General features: G+C 37.3%; 1 protein-coding gene across 12 annotated transcripts in view; it reads right to left on the bottom strand.

The window, feature by feature from the left end:
- CYRIB (CYFIP related Rac1 interactor B) overlaps positions 1 to 27,589 on the bottom strand; it is a 153,203-nt gene that overhangs the window by 47,081 nt on the left and 78,533 nt on the right. For 11 of the 12 annotated variants that reach the window (XM_067711267.1, XM_067711272.1, XM_067711275.1 and 8 more), the window contains one exon: positions 6,354 to 6,392. The gene's annotated coding sequence lies outside the window, so the exon portion shown is untranslated. Of the gene's footprint in view, positions 1 to 6,124; positions 6,149 to 6,353; positions 6,393 to 27,589 lie in introns of those variants that run through there. The other variant, XM_067711276.1, reaches the window with a different exon arrangement.

The following is a 27,589-nucleotide window of genomic DNA, read 5'->3' as shown; positions in this document are numbered from 1 at the left end:
TGTAAGACCAACCAGTAATTTTTCTCTCTGTTCTTATCTGGTTTTGATATTTTATATATTGGCTCTTTCTTTTCTATAGAACAGTTTACAGAAGATAGAGCACATCAGTTCATTGATGAGTTTTATGGGAAAGTTCTTCCAAACATCTTTTTCATCTTTGAACCTCTAGCCTCTGGCAGACATTCTATTATACAGTCACTACTCAATAAACATTAGCTGAATTAATGAATGAATTAAAATTCAAGTAAAAAAAGCTTGTTCATCAAAGAAGAGCATATCTAAACGAAGGGCATCCTGTAAAAGGTGTAGCTTTAGGTCAAATGAAACAAACTGCAACTTTACAAAGTAGGGAGTGGGACTTCCCTGAGGTTCCAGCAGTTAAGACTCTGCGCTTCTACTGCAGGGGGCGCGGGTTCGATCCCTGGTGAAGGAGCTAAGATTCCCACATGCCGTGTGGTGCGGCCAAAAAACAAAAAAAACCAAACAAAAAACACACAAAGTAGGGAGTAAGTTTATGGAATGTGTTGCCTACAAAGGGGTAATGCAAATATAAGCTCCACAAAGTTGAGAAACCCAATCAAGGGCAAGGTTAGCAGGCAAAGGTTTACTGCTAACACATCAAAGCTGGTCTAGACAGCACTGATACCTTCCCACAACACCCTTTATCACCACTGAACTAATCATCATCGGTATTTCTCGTGTTCCTATGCATTACAGCAACGAGAGCCCAAATTCTTAAAATCTTGATCCTACAACACAACAGTCATCCTCAGAAAAATCGCTTTTTAATATATTTTGGCACGGAGGTTAAGGGCTACAGAGGTTCTCATCCACTACATATAAACATTCTGCCTCACCCTCCAGGAATCAGAGTGCCTCTGATTCCTCTCCCAGCCACCAAACTACAGCAAAAACGGCAAGGAAGTTGGGCCTCAATGCCAGGTTAGGAGGTCTCAAGGTAGTGAAAGGATAAAATATGAATCTGTCATCATTCTTTTCCCCTCAGAGATTTCAGAGGAGGAGAAAGAGGGGGGAAAGCAGGAGACCTCCAATCTCAAGGAAATCTTCCAGGATTTGATATATAGGAATAAGCATTTCTAGTTATCTTTTTATGATTGAAATGGTCAAGAGGCTCTTAAAAATTGACCTTCCGGGACTTCCCTGGCAGTTCAGTGGTTAAGACTCTGGGCTTCAGGCTTCCCTGGTGGCGCAGTGGTTAAGAATCCACCTGCCAATGCAGGGAACATGGGTTAGAGCCCTGGTCCAGGAAGATCCCACATGCCGAGGAGCAAATAAGCCCACGAGCCACAACTACTGAGCCCGTGTACCACAACTACTGAAGCCCACGCGCCTAGAGCCCGTGCTCCGCAACAAGAGAAGCCACTGTAATGGGAAGTTCACGTACCACAACAAAGAGTAGCCCCGCTCGCCTCAACTAGAGAAAGCCCACACGCAGCAACAAAGACCCCACGCAGCCAAACAAACAAAAAAAAGACTCTGTGCTTCCACTGCAGGGGGCATGGGTTCGATCCCCGGTTGGGGAGCTAAGATCCCACATGCCGCACAGCACGGACAAAAAAATGAAAATAAAAAAAACTGTCCTTCTACTTTCCCTCATAATTTGAACTAAAAAGATAAAGTATTCCCTGAAGTGAGAAGTCCCTTTTTTTTTTTTTTGGTGGACTGAGGTTTCTTCTTAACATTAATAGTCGCCATGAGGAGTGAAAGCTATCAGGCAGGATGGCTTAATATCCAATCATCAATGAGTAAGTGAATCTTAGACCAGGAAGGGACCATCTACGCTGGCCTTGGACTTTGAGCTTCCAGAACAGTGAGAAATAAACTTCTGTTGTTTATAAGCCACCTAGTTTATGACACTTTGTTAAAGAAGCCCAAACTAAGACATGCACTAAAATGGAAGACTCAAGCTTGACCATCTAACCTTAGTAAGAACTTATTCTACAACATCGATCTATGCCAAGTAGTCATTTAGTCTCTACTTAAATACTTTACTCCGCACGACTACATCCAAAGAGTAAGTCATTCTGTTTTCAAATGACAAATTTTTAGACTCAAGTCAATTTTTAAAAACTTTTTAAGAAACTTCAGCCAATAATCAAATGATACACACTTAATCTGACATGAATTCAACCCTCAAGAATCACACAAAACTTGTATTAAGCTGAAACTCACCCACTTGTTAATTTCTCCTCATTGGTCCCAGTTTCCACTGGCCTCTTGGAAACAAACTAACCAAACAATCCCTGTGTTGCTTGACAACTCATCAAACATTTGAAGTAGCTTAAAATATATTAAACTGAGGTAAAAGAAAGTTATGCATCAGACTATACACACACACACACACACACACACACACACACGCTCACGTATGCAAAAAACTACAAGATAATCTCCTGTCTCGTAATTACGAGGATTTAGCTTCTGAAAGAACTTTATTTAGAAGGGTTTATTTAGGAAATTAAGGACCTTCTGAAACATTACAGACTGAAGGAACTAAGGGCAACAGAATTCATTTTTCCCTGAGCAACTATAACCTAACTTTTATATCCAAAGCACCTCGCAGAGGTGTTAATTGAAAGTAATTACTAAATGAAAAGTAAAAGTCAATGAATGAGATCTTACTGTGTATCACATAATATGCTAAAGTATTACAGATACAGTATTATCTCATAAAATCCTCAAATATTTTATGTGGTTAGTTAGCACCATAATCCTTATTTTACCTCTGAGCAACCTGAGGTCAGAAAGATTAAGTAACTTGCTCAAGGTCAACAATTAGTAAACAATGAAGGTGGAATTCTCACTGAGGAAATTTGGCTCCCAACATTTCTCTTAACCATATGGCCGTACTGCTTCTTGGTCATAAATAAAAGTACACATAATTTATCCGAAAGGAGTTAAGAAATTTTTCAATTATTCCTAAAAGAAATTAATTCAGTACCAGCATTAAAATTTCTAAATTAGGAATAAAACTCTCACAGAAAAAAAATTTCAAGGAAAAAAAAATACGATGACTAGAAAAAGACAACAGATGCTAACTAAGAAATGTCCTTAAATATTTCTCTACCTTGTCAGATTGTTCTGTTTGAGCCTGGCACGCTAAAAGAATTTAAAAGGAATTAGGGACTTCCCTGGTGGCGCAGAGGTTAAGGGTCCGCCTGCCAATGCAGGGGACACGGGTTCAAGCCCTGGTCCAGGAGGATCTCACATGCCACAGAGCAACTAAGCCCATGGGCCACAACTACTGAGCCTGCGCTCTAGAGCCCGCGAGCCACAACTACTGAAGCCCGCGCACCTGGAGCCCGTGCTCCACAATAAGAGAAGCCACTGCAGTGAGATGCCTGCGCACCGCGACGAAGAGTAGCCCCCGCTCGCCGCAACTAAAGAAAGCCCACGTGCAGCAACGAAGACCCAACGCAACCAAAAATAAATTTATAAAAAAATTAAAAATAAAAGGAATTTAAACGTTTTCCTTGTTCTTGAACTTAAATTAAAATCTCTTACACATAACTTCTCCAGGCTCATCATAATCGAACAGAATACAAAAACAAAATATAAATTTTCTCTTCTTTGTAATCATATAAGTTTTAAGATACATACTTCAATAATTTTTCTATATTTTGTACATCTTTAAATCAGTATCTTAAAAGATTATATGATATCTCTCTTAAGAGATAATGCTAAAAAGACTCCAACAGGGGTCATTCATTACACTTTGATCTTTCAGAGGAGGTGGTAATTAAAACCACTTATATATGCTTTATTTATATCATTTTTAAAAATAGTACTTTACTTCAGTTAGAGAGTAGACAGATTCCCTCAGTAAATTTAACAAACATACTCTATAATTATTTTCAAATACCATGGTCTGATACCTTTCACTAACTAATGTTATAAAAGCTGATTTACCCAAAAACAAACAAAAAAAAACTGATTTACAAAAAATTGGAGGTAATCTACTGTTTCTCAGTATAGTGGAGCATATTACTTTTAAATGAATTTTTGAAACCATTAAGTAAGACCAAAATGCAGTATGTGTATATCATATAAACTTTTTTGAATTAAGTATGCTACCCAATAATTATAGCTTTTAAAGTTTCTCATAGCATATACAAGGACAACACTTATATAAATCCAAGGTCAAATCACTTAACTACTTTGAATCTTTTTACCATATGTCTAAAGTTGCTGGGAGGGAGAAAGGAGAAGAGAAAGGAAGGAAATGAAGGGAATGACAAGGGATAGAAAATCTGAGGCCAGAATATAAGGTTCATGAAATGACTTGAAATCATGTAGCTCAATTCTCTAAATTCATAAAAGAAGGGAACTGAGGACTAGAGAAACTTGGTGACTTGGGCAAAAGCAGCAAATTAGTTTTTTAAAAGTGGGGCTTATTCCAATGACGCTGACAGTGCAGCTTTTAAGAACATCTCTAGAATATGGCATCAGAGTCAGATCACACTGATAGAAAGAATCAAGGACCGCGACCAAAAAAAAGGAAAAAAAACAAAACCAAACCAAAAAACCCAAACAAACACCATGAAAGTCAGACACCCCTTCCATGTCCTCTTCAAAACAAATATTAGGGCTATTTTTGTCATCAACCAAACTTCAATACACCTGCCATTCCCTTTATTAGTAGTCAGCTACAAGGTCCTGGACATTCAAATTTAGTGACACCATTCCAGGCTCTTCCTGGCTTAGGCTGGCATGTTCTCATGTATAGTTCATACCCCTGAAGTAAATGGAAGACACTTGGTGACTTCTTACAAGTCTTGACCTTTTTTTGTGCTTCCATAACACAAGCATCAGAGCACTTACTATTTGCGTCCTTCCTATGACAATTATGACATTTCTCTTGTTAAACTTTTAGCATCTCAAACTGATATGTTACTTTCTACATGTTTATTTCATGTTCCCTGAACAAGAATGTGAGGTCTTTGAAGGCAAGCACTCTCCAGGGCTTCACACTTATCTTCTGTTCCCTTTTCTATAGAATATGCTGTTGTTTCTCTGATTATTGATCAGCAAACAGAAGTTTCTTCAAAGCTATTTCGGTTAGAATATTTCTTAAGGAATGGATGTATAACTCTACTTCTATAAGATTAGTTATACAGAACATAAAAAACTACACTTACTCAAATATGATGGAGAAAGAAAGGTCTAGCTGACTTTTCACTAATAGGAGTTCTTAATCTGAGGTTCAGAGAGAGAATTCAGTGATCTGCTGAATCTGGATGGGAAACTTCTTACTAACCTCTATGTGAGATTTAGCAATTCCTTCAATTAAGATTATAGGTAAAAAACCACAGTAGGACTAGAAATATATATGAATTTGTCATTAATAAACATCACAGGTATTTTCACATTACATTACAATTACTGCAAACTCATCATTATTCAAAATTGCAGTACTTAGCAGAATTGTCACTAAAGCTTATTCTCTAATGTGAGAAGCATATATAATACTCTAACAAAAAATTGCATTTTTAATATTTGTTAACTACATTTCAATACTAACTGGTTTCCTTTTTAAATCTATGCATTTTACTTCATAAAATCATGGATTATTATTAGAATTCATGGAACAAAAAAATGGTTGAGAACTCCTGCACTGTAACACAGAGAGTAGGTGAGATGATTACAATTCCAAAGGACTACTATGATAACTGTCATATCAGTTCTAATAAAATGACAGGCAAGTTTTGAAATATAAATATCTGTTTATAATTAGAAAGAACACAGAGACTTTAAGCTGATCATTTTCACTTGAAGAACACAAAGTATGTCTATAGAAAAATTACATTTTCAAATATCTATTAACTTGTTATAATTAAAACAATTATAGGATTATAAATGGTTAGGTACTCAGGACCCTTTAACGGTAATTATTTTTTTGTTGTGGTTGTGTTCTTTACTTTCAAGACTTTATAAAAGGACCAAAAGCCATTATAGGTAGAAGTGTCTTTCCTTCTAGCTAGCTTTCAAATATATATATACATTTTATTTTTAACTACTACAATTATGGCTTAGACATTTTTTGATCAATTATACTGGTGACAGCTAAAATGACTTAAAAAGGAATTCAAAGAAAAACACATACCTCTCCTATTGAAAGGAAGCTGCAAAAAAAACTTCTAATTAATCTATATTACTTCCCATTCTAAGCCAGAAACTAAACAATATAGGGTATTTCCTACAGACATTTTTAGCAGTTCAGTATTATATACAGAACATTTTCCTTAAATTATATTTAGTCAATATAGTTTTTTATTTAAATCATAACTTTTCATTTGTATTTGAATAATCATTTCCCCGAAAGACATATTTACCTTCAGCCAGTGCTGGTGATTCTGTTCTTGTCCCTCTATCTGTTTAAAGAAAGAAAAAAGGAAGAAAGTCTAAAACATTATTTTAATTTAAAACAAGTTTTAATTTTATGAAAACTAACTTTAACAACAAAGTTCATCAATGCTATCACATACCACATGCATGAGCCATATATTTCTCCCCTTGGATTAACTCAACAACTATTTATGGAGGACTTACTAAGAGTAACGCATGATCTTAAGCCCTGAGAAATACCAATAGGTGATACAACACCCTAGTTGTCACCCTCAAGATATTAAAAGACAAGTAGGTGTACCAAGAAAAGTACACAGTTCTCATCATAGCTTATGAAGCAGGAGATAACAAGGGAAAAAAAATTAGTAATTCTTCTTTATTCACATACCAAGAGAAAAAATTAGTAATTCATCTTTATTCTTGTAAAATTATCAAAAGAGGCATATTTCTATATTCTTATCACAGTTTAAGTTGTTTCAATGTATTAAAAATCAGTTTTATTACAGGCACTAAGATCCTTATATTCCATGACAATAACCTATTATAAGCCAGAGGCACATTGGCAAAACTCACCGAACCACAAAGTCCTCTCTAGGACTGGTTTTACTTTTTCAAAGCCTTATTAAACAATTTTAGGTGAAATGAAATTTTAAGAATGAGTTTACTCTAACTTTGCAACTAAGAACAAAGCCAGATAACAAACTAGCTTAATTCACAGAGTGAGGAGATACATTTGACTAATGTAACTAATCACCTTTATGTGAAATTTTCTTCCCCTAATTATTTATCTTACATAACCCAAGAGTCCCAGATTAACAAATATAACAAAAATTTCTATGTATAAAAGACTGGTAACATCTTGAGGGAACTGGGCACTGTCATCCAAGCAGGTAAGCGATCTGACACAGTCTTCCCAAGGCCAAAATGTGGCACTGTGTCTCTGACAGATTAAAAAAAAATAAAAACAAGAATCCAGGAACCAAAAGATGAAAAGTAGACTGGCAACCTTAGGCTCCACTGGGTTAAAAATTCTGATTCTGCAGGAGAAGGGGAGGCGCTTCAGTCAGGAGCTACAGGAAGAATTCCAAAGCAATAATCAAACGGGAGAGGAATGAGGGGACGTGGCAGCGCGGGGCGGCGGGGGGTGGGGGTCCTGTAGACTGACCCTAACAACCACGAGGACTTATGGCTGCTGCTACACAACAGGCACAGGAGAGAGGGTATCGCGAACCTAGGGGATTCGACTGAGGCTGCCGTGCCCAGGGATAACTGGAAATGGGCAGCTGCAGCAACTATGGCCCGACAAGGATAAAGTCACTACAGGCACTGATCCCCTGGGGAAGAAAATCTGGGTCACTCTACCAGGAGAATGGATCAGCCTGTTGAACTGCTGGCTGAAGGTGAGGAAAATCTAGAATAAGCAGTGGACTGAAATAATGAACGTTATTCCACTAACCCTCCTGCTATAAGTCTGATGTAGAGACTGTGGCCAGCCACCACCTTGAAAGCTTCGCAGTAAAGGGCAAGCATTCAATGGAGGGTACAAGAGGGTGGGCTGTATGGGACACCTCTCAAGCTCTGCCTCACATCTGCACTACAGCTGAGGCACCTCCCCTTAGCTGCTTGCTGCACTGCTAGGGCTCACTTCTCGCTCAAAGGCTTTGCAATAAGAGATACCTAATGGAACTCTTCGGCCATCCTGAGTCATAATGAACCTGGAAGCATGAAGGTACTAATACCAACACGCTGGGCAACCCCTAACCGATGGGGGGATGAGGTCTGGTAGATAAATACCTTCTTCTTCCCACCAAAAGGCATATTCTTCATGTCTTCTGAGGGCTTCCTAAGGATCAAGCCCCAGCTGCTCACAGAACTGACCAGGTCAATAATACACCCTTAGACTGACTTTCCTTCTCTGTATCACGTGCCCTAGTTCTCCAACTTCTGTTTCTTGTTAATATTTCCCCAAATAAATCACCTGCCTAAAAAGTCCCTGTCTCAGGCTCTGCTTTGGGGGTGAAGCCAGGTCTAGACACTTGTCCTTCAGGATACCACACCTCCTTCCTTTCTGTCCCACCTCACTAGATGCTCCTTCATCTCCTTTGCTGAACTCCTCTTCTCTAAAATCCCTGAATGCTGACACGTCCCAGGGCTCAGTCCCAGGTTCTCCACTCGCTTTGTGACTTCATCCCATCTCAGACTTTCTGGATCATCTATATAGCTCAAATTTATTTATCCAATCCAGACATTTCTCTCCATCTCCGCACTCTCATAGCACTGCCTACTCAATATTTCCACTAGGATGTTTTAACAGAGACCTCAAACTTAACATGCTCAAAACTGAACTCCATCTCACTCCCCAAACCTGACCTGCCTGCAGTCTCCCTCCTCTCAGTTGATGGCACTTCTGTCCGTACAGCTGCTCAGGTAAAAACCTTGGATTCCTCCGCAGCTACTCTTTCTCATACATCCCATATTCAACTCAAACTCTCCCTACCTAAAATCTTCATGGCTACTATTCTATCTCCTGTTTACTCAATGTTGAAGGTTCAGCGCAGCATTAGCAGTATTAGATCTACTATTACTTCTGTATTCAAGCGCCTCTAGAACAGGCGTTGCAAAGTTAGATGCTGAGACCATGTTAGAAGTGTTAAGTGGGGCTTAATATCTACAGAGTGCCAGAGCTATTAACATGCCAGATTGAAAATACAGGTGATCGATCCAATGCAAAGTACTCATATAAAACAATTTTTAGATGTTATAAAGTAATTAAATAAGTTTTGGAAACACTCAGTAGGCAAAAGAAACAGTCTGAGGGCTATATTTGGTTGATGAACCATCAGTTTACAACTTCTGCTCTAGAACTCTGTATTGTCTATAATTGATATAGTATTAATCCTTAATCTTTTACTTTCCTCCATCAGTTAGGAGATGAATGGAAGTTATTTATATTCAAAGCCTAACTGCTCTGGTTTTCCTCAAAAGCTCCTCTTGGATCAATGCTACTACAAATGGAATGAATAAACACATTTTTGCTTTTTCTGCCAAAGGAAAACTTCCTTCCCTAAGACCCAATGCAGCCACCCAGAAATAAAACAAGTGGCTTGGCTGGCCACTTGCATAAACCACAGGAGAAAAACCAGTGCCACTTACATAAAACCACAGGGAAAAAGTTCCATTGATTCTAATTTTTAATAAATCAAGAAATAATAAAACACTTGTAACTGTTTTCACCCTTAGAAATCAAATGTCAGGTCCTAAGTAATGAATATTAGATAATATGTAAATTAGATAATCCAAGCGTCTAAAATCTTTAAACCTAGAGGTTCCTCAAGTGTTAAAATTTCTCTGCCTCCAGCAAAACATAAGAGTTATGACTTCAGAGCACTGTCAGCCACATTTACAGCTTTCCAATATTTTGAATGATGGTAAATAAATCTAACTGCATTAAATAAATGGTGTTGAAATAATCCCATGAAAAAATGAGATACAACCTTCTCAACCTAGATTGCATTCCTCCTTCACTTGGGTACATGATAAAATCTAATTGAATTCAATTTGTTTAAGCTCCCCTCAACATACACAAAGCAATTTAAAAAGCCATCTTAGAAACAGAAAAGAGCACTTGAAATAAAGGGCCTATTGACCATGTTTGCAGATCAGACAATACTACAAAAGTGCATTATTACATAATTCCAACAAATATCTGATTAAGTTTTAAATTTGAGAACTTGAAAAGGTTATTCTATATCTATTTGAGAAAAAAGAAACATGCAAATCTACAAAATTTTTTTGAAAGACAGAAGAACAGGTGAGATGGACTCATCCTACTCATTAATAATTAAAACATTGTGGAACTGGTATAGATATATAGTGAGGGGAAGAGAACAGACATCAGAATAGGCCCAACTGTATATAAATGTAAAACAAAAAAACACCACCAAATATTTATCAGAAAGTCTATTTATGTATACAGCACCAAAATAGATACCTACAAGATACTATGATGAAAAAGACTGTGCTCTCTAAAAATGTCTAGTCTTACTATAGCAATTTAAATGTTCAAGGTAAAAATGAGTAGCATGAGTAACAGCTACATACAGTGCCGTGGCAATTACAAAATTCCAGCTAGGAAATCAGGTATTATAAAAGATTTTATGAAGCTATGGAGCTCTGGTAGCTAAAGTAGATTCTGAAGAATGAATAGCATCTGGACAAGAAGGTAAAAAGTACAAAGAGAACATTCCATGTGAGGAATGTATAAAGTAGTCATCACAGGGCAATGAAGAAAGAAAACTTTATTTAATAAATGGTGCTGAAATAATTCCATGAAAAACTAAGATACAACCTTCTCAGCCTACATATTCTAGATAGAGAAGAGTTTAATTTCTTAAAGCTAAATCTCAAAAAATAGAAAATAATACCTTACTTATCTTTAGACGAATAACTTGAAGCACTATAAGAAATTTAAAATGGAGAGAATCAACCATATAAAAATTTAACATAAAGGAAATCTAAAATGTTTTAATAGTTCATGTAAATATACACAAAATCACATCAAGAGAGGAAAAGATTATCATGGTAATTTGTATGAGAAAGCAAAACAGTAAACACATATATGAAAAAATGTATATTCCCTAATAATAAAAAGGAAATATAAGCAAAGTGGTTTATAACACTGATTCTGGAATGAGATAAACCTGGGCTGAGTTTCCACTTATTTAAATTATTAGGTTATCTGTAAAATGTTATCTGAGCATCAGTTTCATTTATCTGTAAAATAGCAAAAATAATCTTAAAGATTGTATGAAGATTAATGGAAATGACAGTTTTGTTGAACATAATCACTATTTTTCTCATTTAATATTAAAATTACAACAATATATACATATCTATTTTGATATTCTATCTCGAGTACACTATACTTAAAAGTATCCATGTCTAAGACACTGCAGAAAAATACATGAATACAAATCTCAGGCTTCTATGTCATCCTACACCATAATTACTATCACAAAGCTGGTTTCATGAGAAGAAAGTGTGAAGGTTACATTAAGGGCCCCACTCCGTGCTATACCAAGAACTACATTTTCTATATTGATAAATTATCAAGGTATATATAATATATACGATCAACCTTGATATTATGTAATAATTAATACCTTCTCTAACTATATAATCCTTTGATACTACATAACTTAAATACATCTTAAATTGGCACTATCAGTAAATGCGTAAACTCTATTGTAAACTCATGCTCCCAAAGGTATAAATTATAGACATTTCTCATGAGTCTAAAGAAGTTGTATTATCTCCAGGAAGAAGTAAATTTACAAGTAACAGTTGAATAGACAGCTGCAGGTCTTCAGAACATGACTTTATTTTTGTAGGTTCTAAAAATTTCTTATAATTTTCATTTTCCCTTTTACTATAAGAGCAACACATGCTCACTAAACAAAATACAGAGGGAAAATAGAAAGAAAAAATATCACTACCTGTAATCCCACAACCAAAGCTAACTACTTGTAACAATTTATTTCATTCCCTTCTAATGCTTCTTCTATGCATATCTGTACACAATTGAACACCATTTTCTTTGTATGCATCCTGTTTTTTATCATTCATATCATAAGCACCGTTTTCACATCATTAAAAATTCTTCCCAAATCATTACATCCCATCCTATCATATGGGTATATCACATTTTTTTCAAACACTTTCCTACTACTGTACATGCTATATCCAGGGCCTCCAAAAGCACATAAAGACTTTGTGCAGATTAGCAAAAGTTATCCCATTCTCAAATTATGAACTGGTATTTTATTGTACAACTTGAACAACTACACAAGGTAGCTGTGCCAGGGTTGGGGTTCAAGAACCCCAGCAAGCAACAGATCTGGCTGTGCATACATGTATCCCTGCCCATGAGTCATGCTCTTGCGTACTCACAAAAATAACCCCTGGACATCAAGGCACAAATATGCCTAAGCCAGTGCCAGACACGCCTGCCCCAGATTTCTCAGAAGAGACTACGACATTAGTTCCTGTCAGAGGGGGTGGTAGGGGTAGGGAGGTGGGAGTTTGAGAATCATCCCCTAAAAGGGCAGGTAAGTGAAAAAATAATCTCAGGGGATGCCTGGAACTGAATCCAGACAAGACACTGTTGTACACACCAGTGTGGCCGTGAGCATGAGCACTCCTGAGTCCAGACACGCCACAGATGCTGCTGTGCATCTACATACCAGGCAACCGCTGCTCCAAAGTGTGGCCAGAAGGCCTTGATCCTTAAACCCAGCCATGACCTCAGAAGTGACATTTCTGTGTTGTGCCTGATATACAGATGTGGCCCCTTTGTGCAGAGAACAATGTGAATAATTATCCTGGCTATGACCAACACAAATCTTTGTTGAAATAAGTTTAAACTAAGATACGTAGAGGTCTTGATACCTAATGCCAAATTGCTTTACAAAGGTGTGTTCCAATCTATACTGTCATCAGAACCATGCATCCTGGACAGGAGCTTCATTGTTTAAAAAGTGTGCCTGTGGGGCTTCCCTGGTGGCGCAGTGGTTGAGAGTCCGCCTGCCGATGCAGGGGACACGAGTTCGTGCCCCGGTCTGGGAAGATCCCACATGCCGCGGAGCGGCTGGGCCCGTGAGCCATGGCCGCTGAGCCTGCGCGTCCGGAGCCTGTGCTCCGCAACGGGAGAGGCCACAACAGTGAGAGGCCCGCGTACCGCAAAAAAAAAAAAAAAAAAAAAAAGTGTGCCTGTATGTGTGCTTGTACACATACACATACAATATGGTGCCTTCTTCCACACTGCTTTTATTGAACTACTAATATAGTAGTTTTTCCTCCGCATTTGTAAAACTAACCCTTTCTCATTTTTCTATCAAGGCCTTACTTATTTTTAAGAGGATCACTGTCAAGTTTGAACTTCCTAGATCAAACACTCAATATAAATGTATATGATAAAGTTAGATATGGTCTTTAAATATTATCTTTCTGTCTACTAGGCTGCCATTTCATACGTACTTATGGTGTTTGAGACACTATGCTAAGCACTTGGCATGATTTATTTCATTGAAGGCTAACAATCTAATGAGATTAAAATTATTACCCTCTTTTCCTTGATGAGGCTTTAAAGGGTGAAGTAGCTTACCCAGAGTCACGAGAGAGGGAGGGGTGAAGGTAGAGAAGAAGGAAAGGGAAAGAGGGGGAGGAAGGCAGGGAATAGGTGAGAGAACTATTTTTCAGGAAAATGTTAAAGCAGTAACAGTTACAATATTCCTTTCTGTAAATGTGACTTTCTGTAAAATAAATACTACTTCCCTACTAACTTCCTCGTAAAATTACAATGATTCCTTAAAAAACAACCCACAGCAGCATAACTGGAAACCCTGAGGCAGGGGCTTCATAAAAATGATCACCAGGCTTTGGGAACATTATGCAGAACCTTCTTACTTCTGGATCTCCTGGCTACCGTCATCGCCTTGCCCTGATTACTGGACTTTCTACAATGGGATTTCTCTAATACCTAAATTCAGGTATGTTTTGGAACATACGGCAGCAAACATATTGTAAGATGCATTTGTGGACAACAGGTGCTGCAACCATCCCAACCTAAAGATTCCACAGGCTTAAGATATATTCTGTAAAACAAATACATACCCTATTTTTGCAGTCCCATAAACTCAAATTCTGTAAAACAAATGCTTGTTTCAAAGAAAATAGTTTTCAGTGTTGTTCATGTAATCTACTCCATATATTCAAAATCCCTTATATAATTTACACATAGGATTTAATTTTAAAGGAATGGTAAATAAGAAGAGAGGTAATAACAGGAAAAATTTACAATTCTATATGTAAGGCAAATATCATTTTCCCTAGGGTCAATTTTAGAAAAGATCAAATAAATACCTACTTGTTTAATTATACTTCCTCCTAAGAACATAATGCCCCAAAAGCATCCTAAGTCACTGTATTAGCACTGAAATGACTATCTTTTCCAGCTTCTTGCCCTGTTTCATCACCTCTACCCCTCCCATCACTGCCACTCTCTCCACTCTTAGTCCTACTCTGAATTAAAAAGTTTTAAAAAACAAACTATGACTAAATTTGGTTCATCTCAGAAATGCAAAGTCGGGTCAGAAAACCTAGAACTGATTTTTACCACATTAACAGATTAAAGGAAAAATACTCACATATGAACAGGTAAAGATGCAGAAAGAGCTTTTGATGAGAGCTATACTTACGTGTAATTAAAAAAAAAACTTAGCAAAATAAGAATAGAAAGGATAAAAGGTATCTACCTCTACCAAAAGCCTATAACAAATTAAATCATTCTTAATGAAGAACTGTTAGAAACGTTCTCTTTAAAATCGAAGTGAGACAAACATGTCTGCTATTACTACTTCTATTCAACACCATACTGCAGGTTCAAGCCAACTTTAAAAGTCAAGAGAAAGAGATTAAGGGTCAAAAAAAATTTAAGGAAAAATCAATTCATTGATTGAGTTTGGCAAGGTAACTGAATATTATCAATATGAAAATCTCAATTGCATTTCTATTTTCCAGTAAAAAGCTCAAAAGAGAATTTTCCCCACAGACACAATTTACAATAGCAAAAAGAAATACAGTAACTAGGAATAAATCTAACAAAAGTTCTGCAATATATGCATGGAAAAAATCATAAAACTTTATAAAAAGCCATAAATAAATGTAAAGACATCATGTTCGTAAGAAGACTCAATACTGTAAGAAATGTCAATTCTCTCTAAAATTCATGTAAATATTAAATGCATTTCCAACCAAAATCCCCAAAGTATTCTTTTATAAAATTTTATAAGCTGATTCTAAACTTTACGTGAAAAAGCAAAAACCCAAAGAACAGTCAAAACGCTCAAGAATCAAACAAGACAACTTGCCCAATCAGATATCAACATGTAAAATAAAACAGGGGCTGCCTTGGTGGCACAGTGGTTAAGAATCCGCCTGCCAATGCAGGGGACACAGGTTTGAGCCCTGGTCCGGGAAGATCCCACATGTCTCGGAGCAACTAAGCCCGTGTGCCACAACTACTGAGCCTGCGCTCTAGAGCCCATGAGCCACAACTACTGAAGCCCGCGCGCCTAGAGCCCATGCTCCGCAACAAGAGAAGCCACTGCAATGAGAAGTCCGCGCACCACAATGAAAAGTAGCTCCCGCTCGCTGCAACTAGAGGAAGCCTGCATGCATCAACGAAGACCCAACACAGCCAAAAAATAATTAATTAAAAATAAATAAGTAAAATAAAATAAAACAATAGTAATTAAGACAGAATGGTATTAACATAAAGACAAACTGGCAAATGAAAGACAGCACACAGTCCAAAAGCAGAATGCATAGTACAGGAACAAATACAGACTTTTATGAAGAGAAAGTAAATGTTAAGGGGCTGCACTGCAGATCACTGGGGAAAAGAGACTGTTGCATCAATGGAGCTGGGGTAATTGATTATTCACATAAAAAATAAAATAAAATCCCTATCCTATACCATACATAAACCAATTCTCACGGGATTAAAGACTTTAACTTGAAAGGCAAAACTCAAACTTTTACAAGAAAATACAGGAATGGTTCTTTACAATCCCAAGGTAGGGAAGGGGTGTTTAATTTAAATGAAATATAAAAAGCATTAACCATAAATGAAAAGACTGATAAAATTGATTACATTAGTATCAAAAACCTGTTTATCAAGACACTTTAAAGAAACTGAATATATAAACCACTAAACTACAGAAAGATACTGACAATGTATATAACAGAGAAAGGATTAGTATCTAGTATACAAAGAACTGCTGAACTCATAACAAGACAAAGAAATCAATGGAAAAAAGGCCCACAGTCATGAAGAGGCATTTCAATAAAAAGAAGCACAAAAGGCAAATCCTCAGCCTTGACATTTATCAGATAAAACAATATGAAATACCATTTTACACCCATTAGATTAGTAAAACTTAAGAACTCTAACAATATTAAGTGCTGGCAGAAATGGGTATCAATAGGTACTCTTAGACACCCAGTATGTGGGATTATAAATTGCTACAATCACTTTAGGAAACATTTGGCATTATCTTGTTAAAGTGAACACCACATACCCTACAATCTAACAGCTCTACTCTCAGGTATATACCTAGAGAAACTCTTGCATATAGATGCCAGGAGAAATGTACAAGTATGCTCAAAGCAGCATTCACTGTTACAGAGGGGAAAAAAAAAAATAACAAAACACTGGAAACAATCTAAACTGTCATTGATAGGAGAATAAATAAATTGTAGCTTTTTCACACAATGAAAATGTATAGAGCAGCCCAAAGGAGCTACAGCCACCTAGAAAGATAAGGATGATTTCAGAAACAATGATGAATTCATTAAAAGTCTCAAGAAGACTACATAACAATTTTTACATAGCTCAAGAAACAGCAAAACTAAAATACATATTATTTAGAGATGCAGACATTTATGGGTTTTTTTAATCTATAAAAGTGATAAACTTCTAAATACTCTCAAAAGTTTAAATACTCTCAAAATACTTTTAAATACTCTCAAAATTCAAGAGAGTATTTTCCTCTAGGGGGAGGCAGGGAAATTGTATAGGGAAGCAACAAAGTAGGTTCCTAGATCTTAATTAGTGGTGAGGTTCATGGACTTTCACTTTATGCTTATTAATGATTTATAACTTACATATCTTTCATATATGAAGTGCTGAAGCACATTACAGAACGGTTCGGTAAAATGAGTCAGTGAATTCTTAATCTGCATGTCATGCTTATGGTGACAGCAAACAAGCATGTTTTCTCCTATCACTGTTAAAGAAACTGATAAACCTACACACAAAGCACAAAGGTGAATGGTACAATTTAGTACCTTGACTTTCAGGAATCTGCTCCAGTTTCAAAATAGCAGAAGTTTTTAAGAGAAGCCTTGCCTCTTTCTAAGGTTTACAGTAAAAGCCCTCTTTTCTCCATCAGGATAATCAGAATCAGAAGTTGTTCAATTCAGCAAAATTCTTGATTGAGATAGATAGATGTAATATATATGGCATATTCATTAGCTAATCCTTTTATGAAGACCAAGACACATTCTTTGAATACGGATCACTTCTAGAGTACTGAATGGGATTTCCTGCATAGCCTACCGAGATTTTTCAAGCTCTCTGTGGTGAAGGACAGCTGTTTTGTTTTTAAATTTTCCATCCATCATGGTCCAAAGAGAAAAAACCCAGAATACTAATATACTAGGGAAAAAACCCTAGAATACTAAAAAAAAAAAAAAAAAAAAAAAAGTAGTTTTTAAAAGACTTGCAAAATTCAAATCCCAATTCTTTGCAGACTGGCAACAGTTTATGAACTAGTGCTGGTTTACAAAATGTAACATAAAGCATGAACTCTGGAGTCAGACTGTCAGGATAAGCTCCAGACAAATTACTCTCTCTCTGTTCATCTGTAGAAGGGATAACAAACAGTAATACCTACTTCACTGGATTATTGTGAGGAGTAAATGAATATATGCTTAGCACTTTAAAATATGGTTTATTGTATAAACGATACCCATAGATATATTTTTTCTAAAACACCAGGCTGTCTTTTTAAAATGTAATGAGAAATGAAAATACTGAAAATACAGAATGCTTTATATTTCTAGTTTTATAATTTTCTCCAATCTTTTACATCATTATTAGTGACCAATCACAACACTTCTCTCAAAGCCAGTCAATGATTGGTCACTGAACATCTGCTATCCAGGTCATACACAGACTGCAAAGCATATGGTTGTGTTTCCTCCTTGTCTCCCAGTGACAAACCCATGTGACATTTTACAAAAAAGGATAACTAAACAAGAGAACTTGCCAACAAAGATAAAGCTACAGTAAAGGAACAAAAGTGCTAACACTGGAAGTCAAATTCTAATGGAACATAAGTGGAGCTATAGAAGAAACAGCTGACTGCGAAGAACGTTGACACTGCTGCCATTAGGGAGACCAATACGCAGTCGGAGGAAGAACTTCGTGGAGGCAAACTTATCAATGTAAGTGAGAAAAGTGGGTATGATGAAAAGGATGAAGATGTCTCAGAGGAAGTGACACCGACAAAAAAATTCTTATTAAAGGAACTCACAGATATGTTTCATGACACTGAGAAGGCAATGGATGTTGGAAGCCGATCCAGACTTAGAAAAACGTATGACAATTTGGCCAAGCCATAAAAATGATACTCCATATTGTAAGCTATACAACGGGGCGGGGGGCAGGAAGCATGTGATTTCTCAGTAAATATTATAGATCTAACCTATGTAAAAATACATAAATATTAATAGGTCTAACCTACATTAACAAAAGGAAAATGGTCTCTTTTGGAAGCAAAGAATACAAAGTCCATCCATTCATGTCCCTTTCTACAACTGTGGCAGTCCACAGAGTACCTCTGAAAATTACACTTCACAGTAACAGAGACAGACAAGTCCATGGTTGGAAAATCCAAAGTCCCAAGGCTAAGTCCACTTCTTAATTTGCTCTAGCCATTTTTCCTACTGCTGGAAATACACAACCTAAGTGTTTGGCAGCAATATACCAAAAGTGCCAAATATTGAGATAATGCTCTACAAAAGTATATATTTAAGCGCAACATGTTCTCAAACTTCTGGGTCTGAACTGCAGTATCACAAATTTCAAAATACAGATGGTTATATTTTGAGTCATCTATGCAGTCTTTTTAAAAAAGCCTTATTCCATACACTAGAATGAAAAAAACCAATCTATGCAAAATAAAACTAGGAACCACTGATAAAATCAAATGTACGCATGCCACTCTTAAAGTTTCTTAATCCTTAATATAACATTAAAAATTAAGGGAAGTAACTTGCAAAATCTGGTTGTATTGAAAGGTAATTTGTGTTGCTTACAAATAACATAAACCAGTGCACCATTTAGTCTGAGCTACTGCAGAATGACACCAACCAAGCCAGCATTACAGACCTGATCCATACTGGGCCTGTGAGCTTCAGAGAGAAGCTCTGTGCCTGGGTTGTCACACACTGCTCTCCTAATTCCAGAGAGTTCTATGACCCAAACAAATATTTAATCATCTTCCTGACAAAAATACGGATCCATATGTAATACAATTTGACAGAAAGAAAGCATTAGCTTTTAAACTTTAAGCAAGAATCTTAAGTCTCCCAAAGCTTCAATTTCTTCATCTGTAGAAAGGAAGATAATACCTATTTATAAGATTGAGAGACTCAGAAATAATGTACGAGGGGCACTTATTCCACTGTCTGGCTCTTTTTCCAGGTCTTAACCTGTCACATTAGGCCAACAGCATTCCCTCTGCATAGGTGCCGTTACTACCATTCTTGCAGTTTTCAAGGCCCAAAGAGTTTAAGCAGCACCAGAGGGTGACAGAGTTTTCTGTTTGTTGATTCAACAAGCAGTACTAAAATCTTTATCTTATCTCCAGCTGTGCTTGAGATACAAAGAAATAAGCCAATCTTTATCCTGAAAGAGGTTTATGACTTCCTGTGGAAATGATACTTGCATATGTAAAAAGTAACAAGTCCTTAACAATTCTGTCCATACTAGATCACTGTTACAGACTACAATTATAATAGAAATTTAGATAAAATTTAGTGTGAGAAGGTATATTCCAAGATAATTAAGAATCTTTTCATGGGGCTTCCCTGGTGGCACAGTGGTTAAGAATCCGCCTGCCAATGCAGGGGACACAGGTTCGAGCCTTGGTGTGGAAGATCCCACATGCCGCAGAACAACTAAGCCCGTGCGCCACAACTACTGAGCCTGTGCTCTAGAGCCCGCAAGCCACAACTACTGAAGCCCGCGCACCTAGAGCACGTGCTCCACAATGAGAAGCCACTGCAATGAGAAGCCCGCGCACCGCAATACAGAGTAGCCCCCACTTGCCACAACTAAGGAAAGCCCACATGTAGCAACAAAGACCCAATGCAGCCAAAAATAAATACATACATAAATAATTTTTTTTTTTAAAGAATCTTTTCATGGACCCCACAACACATCAGTTCATTCAACAAAATGTTTGGCTCTTTCCCAGGACTGAAAGCCTGTTCATTGTCATTGTATCCCCTGCACTAAGCACAATGCCTGACACGTTGTAGTCTCCAATGTGTGTATCCTGGATGAGCGGATGAGTGAATTAAGCAAACAATATGAAAAATGATTTAAGGATACCAGAATAAATGTGACTTGTTTAGAGTTATGGCCCCATAAGACTGGCCATTCTGCTAAAAGGATTTGTTTGGGAAAATGAGAGATAAGGAGAGATCAGTAAAAAAGTAATGGATTAGGGGACTTCCCTGGTGGTCCAGTGGTTAAGAATCCGCCTTCCAAAGCAGGGGACTCGAGTTTGATCCCTGGTCAGTGAACTAAGATCCCAATGCCGCGGGGCAACTAAGCCCGTGCCCTCTAGAGCCTGCACACCACAACGAAGACCCCGAGTGCCACAACTAAGACCCTATGCAGCCAAATAAATAAATATTTTTTTAAAGTTATGGGTTAACTGGGGCTTCCCTGGTGGCGCAGTGGTTGACAGTCCGCCTGCTGATGCAGGGGACACGGGTTCATGCCCCTGTCCGGGAGGATCCCACATGCCGCGGAGCGGCTGGGCCCGTGAGCCATGGCCACTGAGCCTGCGCGTCTGGAGCCTGTGCTCCACAGCAGGAGAGGCCACAGCGGTGAGAGGCCTGCATACCGCAAAAAAAAAAAAAAGTAATGGGTTAACTGATAAAATTTAGAAAAATGTGTTATTTCCCCTATTTAAATTTAAATTAATAAACAGACTTTAAATAAATTACTCTAAGGTGTGCACCGTGGTTTTATAGATAATGGTTTTTCCAGGCTAACAAAATAATTCAATTGCAACAAGCATAACCACTTTGAAGAGATACTGTATGTCTGATTTGTAGTATTACTGCACAATTATCTGAGTAGTCATCAAATAGTAGATTTTTCAAAACTATTAAAAAATGCCTTGTCACATAATTTTTTTTAAAAAAATGTGCTAAACTGTTTCCTAATGGCAATTCAACAAAGATTAGTAGAGGACTTCCAACACCAGATGTCACATGCAAGGCAGAGTATAAAATGCTGAGTAATAATATAAGACCTGCCCGCCAGAAGCTCACAGTCTATGAGAAGACACATAAATTATTGCAATACAGTGTAATACAATGCTATACCAGAGTTCTGTGGATAAAATGCTTTGGGAAAACAAATGAAGGAGTAATTGAATTCTGCCTAGAGGACAGTGTCAGAGAAAGCTAGAGAAGTGATGGCCCTTGAATTTGCCTTGTATGTTTAAAAACACCACCACCACTAACAACTTCCAAAAACATTTTTCATATGCTTTAAATTAAGTAAAACATTTTTTTAAGTATTTATATGAGCATATCCATTAACCGGGGAAAAAAGGATATTCTCTCCTCCTAAAAGGGGCATTTTAAATGCTATCCATCTGGTTGCTAACAAGGGGCACATAACAGGTTAACGCTAAAGTCCTTAAGAAAAAGCTTTGTTAAACTGAGACTGAGGCAACATCTAGAATTCCAGAGAACATAGAACTTCCCTGGCAGTCCAGTGGTTAAGACTTCACCTGCCAGTGCAGGGGGTGTGGGTTCGATAGGGAAGCTGAGACCCCACATGCCTCGGGGCCAAAAAAATCAAAACATAAAACAGAAGCATTATTGTAACAAATTCAACAGAGACTTTAAAAATGATCCACATCAAAAAAAATCTTAAAAAAAAAAAGAAAGAATTCCACAGAACAACAGGTAAGATTTTTCAGTCCCACTAAACAACAAAAACCACGCCAATTTTTTCAACAATTACTAGCCCATTTGCTATGCATGTTTAAATCTTAATCTGTTTGTCTTTTTTTTATTTCTACTTATTGGAGAGTTTAGATAATTCTAGATATTGACTACTCAAGCCTGAATTTATATACCAACTAAGGGGGAAACACGTTCAAGAGAGGACATGTACTCATCGTGGTAATCATTTCACAATATATGGAAATCAAACCATCATGCTGTGTGCCTTAAACTTATGCGGTGATGTATGTCAATCACTCCTCAATAAAACTGGAATAAACAGATAGGAAAAAAACACGTACTACTCTAAAAATTATTCTTTAATGACCAAAGTGTGTGTGTGTGTTGTGTGTGTGTGCGCACGTGTGTGTGTTAAAGCTTTATCTTTAAAACACTGTCCAAAAAAGCTACACATCTTGGGATAAAATCGATTTTTTCTGTGTCTATCTTCTCCTCTTTAAAAACAAACTTACATATCCTACAGGCTTTTTTCTTAAGAATGAAAGTAGCCACATGGTATCTAATGGGTTCAACAGATACAAAACATCAACAAAAACAACTACAAAAACATCACATCATATAGGTTAATTTAATTTCTCAAAAGAGCTGGTAATTCTTTAATGGAACTTTGCTTTTCCTAACTTTAAGAGGTTTTACAGAGATATACAAGTGGAAAATAATCAGTATTTCCAGATTTTTGGCATACATATGTATATTACCTAATGCTGCCTCTTATGTACTAAGAAGGGACTGTCATTTCCTGAAATTACTGTCAACATGTACACATACCATTTTGTGCTACATGCTCAAAATAGTGTATGAGTGTTATTCTTAAACATTAGTATAAACACAAGAATATAAGGCAAATCAATAAATTAAAACTTCTCCAACCTATGTAGAGAAAAAACTAATATTGTGCTATCTTTATTTTACAGACTTAGTTTACATGATTTAACAGATGAACATCCACAAACCAAAGGAATGTATCACTGCAATACTTCAACTGCTGTTATGAATACCTTCATATCATCAGTAATTTTTACCTATATAAAAAAATGAACAAGATATGATTTTAAAATAAATCACATAATTTAAAAATAAATCTAAAATTTTAAATGTGCCTTTACAAGGGAAAGATCTGGCAGGCACCGCCTCAAATGAGGGATCAAACTTAGTATCATCAAGAAACGTGACAGACATTGCATGCCTCCTGATGTGATACAATGGGACATCCTCAATAATATCCTATGTAAAATACCTGTCAACTATGTTTAGCCTGAATCTATTTACAAGGAGACATAAAACAGACAAATCCAAATTATGGAACAACTTCTAAGACAACCTGCCTGGATTGGAAGGAGCAGGTATGAGGTTACCAAAAAAAAAGCAGGCGTTCCATTTCGGCCATGTTAAATGCGCCAGGTCAAGGGCCTCCAAATGAAAAATACACGGAGGGTGGATGGAGTACAAGAGTAGAGGTCATGGAAGGTCAGCCCACAAATACTGCACCTCCACCCCTACGACTTCTTATTTTGAGAAAATGATCCAAAGACCAGGGATTCTTGAGAAATCATTCACAGTGGCAGCAACAAAAGACCAGTGCCAGTGTCCTAACCAGACTATATATAACCTGGACTGTGTTTTCCTGATGCTTGCCCTCCCCTTTGGTTACTGCTCAGTTTCTGGAGCCTGAATTCCTAGTCTCTGCACCAATTTTGTGAGCTTACTTGCCAGCCTCCCAATAAATTCCTTTTCTATCCAAATCACCCTGTCAATTTCTGCAAGTTGCAACCAAAGATGTTTGAATTAATTATAAAGAATATTCTGGGCTCAAATACAAAGCTAATTATAATTTCCTTCCTGATTTAAAGCCATTCCTACAAATAAGCAAAACTTAACTATGTTACAAATGTAACTCAGGTGCAGAGTATGAAAATACTATGAAATTAAAGATGACATAAATCAGCTTTTTGAGACATTTAAGAGGTGACTGTATCACTAAAACTAACACTTGAAGTTCCAAAGTATAAAATTTGAACATTAAAAAAAGTATAAGAGAACATCCAGAAGCGATGACAAAATACCAAGATCATTTTAAACTGTATCAATCAAATAAAAAACTAAAAAAGCTTTCCAGAAAAATTAAACACTGAAGCATGTTTTGAGAAAATAACACTAGAATGATACCGGTTTTTACAAAGTGTTCTCTCTGGGGTAGGATGCCTTCTTTTTTCTTTATAAATTGCTCCAAGAACAGTAATGAAAAGATTCTCCACCTGGGTCTACCTTTTCTTTAGACCCCTATTTCACATGCTTCCTCACTAAAAACCAACACATAAGTAAAACTACTTTTCATTGTTTCTGAAAACCTTTCACAATTCAAGTCAAAAGTGAATTTTTAGCTATACTAAAAGCTAACACTTCTTACATCCTTGATAGTAGTATCCTGTAGTCCTATAAATCCCCTAATCCGTTTTGTATTTTAAAGAAATACATTTAGAGGAAGTAAAACACATGTTAAGGGGAGTAAGAACCTTTAGAACTATAGGAAACATCTGCTTCAATGAGGAAAGGGGGCTATTGGTACTGGTGAATACCTACTGTGTGCCACACATTTTGCTGTAGACCATAACCTCTCTGTAAAACACTAGAAAGCAGGTGATGTTACCCTTTTTATAAAAAGTAAATGAGGAAAATTAACCTCAAAAATTGGTTTACTTACCTCATGTCAGTGCTAACAAGGGGTGACTCAAGCACAGATCTGCCTGGTCCCAAAGCTGATGTCATTTTATCCACAACAAAATGCCTCAATGGGCACATTCTTCTCGTAAAAATTTGTTTTCATTGATATTTTTCTTATTAGAAAAACAATAGTAACCATTACCCTGAATAAGCAGAACCTGTGGGATGTAACCATAAAGCAACTTTTTGTTCACTGCTGTCCTTTAAAGTTATTCTTTGGTGACAGTTAATGTCCCTGAACTTTTATTTCGGCAAGCCTATGACTTTGGTCATTTTCAAATTATAAAAACTATCTGAGTTTACAAATTGATAGATCCAGTTTAGTACAACTGTCAAAATTTTTCATTCAAGGTTACAGCTTCTCCCCTATGCAGGCTAGCAGCTTAGGCAGTATTAGAGGACTGTGCTTTACCCCTCTCCGTTCCACCTTAGTAACCCAGGGTGGTCAATTAAGCGTCTCTGCAGGACATGGGCACCCTCTTAGCTCAAAAACGCATAAAGCCGATCTGTCAGGAACTGCTTTCAGGGTCCTGGGAAGCTCTCACCCACCCCAGCCCTTTGAGATCTCTCATTGAAATTCCCTTGATGGAGAACAATGCATCTCCTCTGGGAATCCAGCTGTTTATTCCTCCCCACTCCGCCCCATACCACCCTGCTCCTATGGGCTTCCTCTCACTAGTGGCCCTCATAAGGTCCACAGGAAACACGTACCCCTTGCCCCAAAGAACACTAACCCACAAAGGGTCTTCGTTTTCCTGAGCTGCCAGAGCAGACAACGTCTCCTTCGCCCAGGCATGGGTGAGACAGACATCAACCCACTGTGTCCCCCAAAACTGAACCAATCGCAGAGTAAGCTGTCCAAGTCACTGCCTGTACTTGGGGGCGGGGCACCAGACTGGGAGGGATATTAGAAGAAACTCCTAGCATACCAACAACTCAGTTCAAAAACTCTGCTAATTTCCAACTTCCTGAATCTTTTTATACCAACAGATGGGGCAGGTGTTAGAAGTCACAAGATCCATTTTCTGGCTCTTTCTTTTGCAAGACCTGAATGGCGTTCTTACAACTCATCTCAGAATTGTGCATCTACTGACTGAGGGCTAAACTCAGAGTAAGAGTTCCATTTTAACATCTTATTACATAATATACTTAACACTTTTTCTAAAGCTTCCACCAAAAGTGGGAAGAAAAATCCATAATCCCACCAGAGTTAGCCACTGCTAACTGCTTTCCATTCTGTAGAGTCCATTTGTCATCTGAAAATGTCCTATTTCAAGTTTTAACTTTTTAAAATCGTGAACGAAAACACCTCATTTATATAATTTCATTGAGCAATCCATTTTTCCACACAATCTAAGCATGCCATTTTCAAACACCAAATTTCCACTGAACCAATGTGCAGGTAGCTTTCTGAAACTTGTCTCTCTCTGTCACTCCCCAAAGTCAAAATCCCCACTGCCAGAAATTAAACTTCAATCTTTTTAAATTAAGCATAATCTGTATGGTCTCCTATATCTGCTACACCTCTAAATGTGGTTTTAAACCATGTATTCATCATATAAAATCATACTGCAAGAAAAATGTGAATGTCGGAGAAGTTTCTGATCATGTAATTTGACCTACACTCACATGAGTCTGGTCACAGCTCCACAATGGCTACTCAAAGTATCTCAGGATCCATCTTCACCAAGGCGAGGAGGTTGAATTCACAAAGCACAAAAGAGCAAATATGCTATTCCTTCATAACATGGTAAAAACCAAGCTTGCAGCAGGGATCAGTCCCCATCTGACTGCAAATAAAACTATTACTACCCATACATATATATTTATTGGCTCCACACTCATTGTCACAACTGCCAAAAAGTTTATCTAATACTCAAGAGGAGATTTATGGGAACTTGAAACGTTTGGGTTTTAAAAAATTGTTCATTTATAATAATTATGAATAATAATTAAATGGATGAATTATTCATTTAATTATTCATAAAATTTCATTTATTTTTGGCTACATTGGGCCTTTGTTGCTGTGTGCGGGCTTTCTCTAGTTGCGGCGAGCGGGGGCTACTCTTCGTTGCGGTGCTTGGGCTTCTCATTGCAGTGGCTTCTCGTTGCGGAGCACGGGCTCTAGGCGCGCAGGCTTCATTAGTTGTGGCACACGGGCTCAGTAGTTGTGGCTCTCGGGCTCTAGAGCACAGGCTCAGTAGCTGTGGCGCACGGGCTTAGTTGCTCTGTGGCATGTGGGATCTTCCCAGACCAGGGCTCAAACCCGTGTCCCCTGCACTGGCAGGCGGATTCTTAACCACTGCACTACCAAGGAAGTCCCAAAACTTTAAATGTTTAAAACTGGATTTGGGGATTAATTTTGTTCAAGTTTCACATATAATTTGCCATCCATTCACGGAGCACACATTTAAAATTTTGTTTTAAAGCCATGTTTCAGCAGATGAAGTGAGAAATAAATTCCATTTAACATGCTACCAAGAAAACAGCATTCATAGTTCTCAGTCCAAAGAATCTTCACTCTTCTCACAAGTTTGTGTCAGTAAAAACTCACAGAATTACAAAAGCGCCCGAAGAAAGAAAAACAATCAGTTCTCTCAAA

This window comes from Pseudorca crassidens, chromosome 17 (genome assembly GCF_039906515.1).
Source record: "Pseudorca crassidens isolate mPseCra1 chromosome 17, mPseCra1.hap1, whole genome shotgun sequence".
In the NCBI taxonomy this organism is placed as follows: Eukaryota; Metazoa; Chordata; class Mammalia; order Artiodactyla; family Delphinidae; genus Pseudorca; species Pseudorca crassidens.
The sequence above is the reverse complement of the archived record's forward strand: the minus strand, read 5'-3'. Positions and strand labels throughout refer to the sequence as shown.